Source organism: Alligator sinensis, unplaced genomic scaffold (genome assembly GCF_000455745.1).
Source record: "Alligator sinensis unplaced genomic scaffold, ASM45574v1 scaffold837_1, whole genome shotgun sequence".
In the NCBI taxonomy this organism is placed as follows: Eukaryota; Metazoa; Chordata; order Crocodylia; family Alligatoridae; genus Alligator; species Alligator sinensis.
This window is the reverse complement of record NW_005843819.1, coordinates 20,442-22,565: the sequence shown is the minus strand read 5'-3', so window position 1 is coordinate 22,565 and position 2,124 is coordinate 20,442.

Below are 2,124 nucleotides of genomic sequence, written 5' to 3'. Positions count from 1 at the left end.
GGAAACAGTCCAGCCCCCGGGGTGGTGGCAGCGGTTACCCCAGGCTTGTGGGTGTGCTCCAGAAAGGCGGTTGGCGGGATGTGAGGCGCCCCAAGGGAGGTGCTCGGGGCTTGGTAGGTAGTCAGGCAGGTGAGGTGGGTGGCTCAGTACAGGAGTGCCCCCTACTGGCCCGCCACAGGCCACATTGTGCAGGTGAGAGCATTTGTATGTCTTCCATGCAGGGATCCTTAGTTTGCAGAAGAACTCACGGAGCCCGTCTTCAATGGGGCACTTCTGTCTTTGGTTAGAAAAATATCTTTAAGCAAGGAGGGAGCAGAGCATGAGGTGCTTGTAATACAGCACATCCATCTTCTGAAGGCTTTGTGCAAGTTTCCTTGAGGACAAGGGTTACAATGGGGCCAGAGATTGAATAGTTCTTAGATGAAAAGTGTCTCCCTCTGCTGACGGTGAGTTTGCCCTTTACTGTTTTTGTCTGTGAGTTAATTCTGGTGCTGTGGTTTCTCAGTTTCACACATGCGGTTTCTATGAGTGCATCTGGTGCACTGAATGAGGAATCACACATTTTGTGATAAGCACGTGTAAGAGGCATGGATTCTGATTAGGACTCTCAGCCTGTAGTCTAAGAGAGAGAGAGATTTAGTCTGAGATCTGTTCTTACCTGGCATGTCAGTCTAACACTACCTTCCTCTTGCAGTTGCTTATGCCACATCTATTACATCCATCAAGAGATGCACCAGCTTTCCAGTTCGGTGCTTTGTGTTCTAGGTTGACAGTGGCAGCCAAGACCTCAATTTCAAGTGTAGGATACAATAAAATGCATGTAGGTGGTCCAACTGTTCCTCCCAATTTAAATGGAAATGTCATTGACTCTAGTAAGGAGCAATGTTCAGAATGTTTGAAATAACCTACCATAAAAGAGGGGTGGGGTTTATGGGACCGGTGTCTGGTTTTTTTCCAGAACAGATCTGCAAAATCACTTTCTCAGAGGTCCTAAAGGAGAGGGGCAGGGGAAAGTATTTAGAAAGCAAGAAAGGCTTCCATTAATGCATGAATCAAGCTAAAAAATATAAATGTGATTCAAGCCTTGGAGGGTCCCAGACAAATCTAAGAAATTGTTTTCCTTTGAATAAAACATTAAGGGAGAAACCTAGGGCAATGTTTGTTGAGTTTAACTACATGAGAATGAAGTTGCAAACAATCACAGAATACAATTATCAGCCTCCACCAGACCACAATTTTTCATAACTTTATTTATATTTTTTCCTGTTTTTTCCAAAACAATGTTAACATGTAGGTGTAATTTCTGGTGAGACTTGCTGAAGGTTCCTGAGGTGTGGTAGGCAACTTGAAAGAAAAGAGCGTACTCTGGATAGAGCATTTGGTATCCTCATAAAAAACGACCCTTTTTTTGGAGCAGCTGCTGCAGAGAAAAGAGAGCAGTCACTTAATATAGAAAAATAAAGCAAGGGTGTCCAAAGGTCATTTAGTCCAATGTCCTTCCTCAAGAAACAAGCCTCTCCTGTGGACAGGATTTGATCTGGTACAGGGAAACACGTTTGGATTTCTAATCCAGTCTTGTTATCACTCAGCCATTGCACTTAGCCAAAAATGGAGTCTACAAGCAGAGGGAATAAGCCATGTGTGCTATGAAGGTACGTGTTAGGGTGGGGCACTGATAACCAGCTTGACTGGATCCTCTGCTGTGGCCAAGCTCTGCAGAATGTTGTATTTGAAGGTCAGGACCTAACTGTCTCTTTCCTGCAGTGTTACATGTGAGATAGTAGGTAGGGCAGAAATGGTGTTCTCTGGCTAGGTCAATGAATATGGATTCAGGAGGCCTAGAGTCACTTCCTGGCTTAGCTACAGACTTCCTTTGACCTTAGTACATCACCTGACTTAGCGAGTGTCACTTCCTCATGCATACCTGTATCAACATCCATTTCTGATATGGGAGATATTTCTTCATTTTGGCTAGCGCCTTCAGCCAGTGTTTCCAACTGTTCCATGGAAAGAGTAAAAAAAAAAGAGTTAGGAAGGACTCTGTTTGATCTGTGCTCCTCAGGATTACACTGCCACAGAATGAGGAACAGCCAGTGGTGGTGGGGCTGTCCTCCCATCCACAGT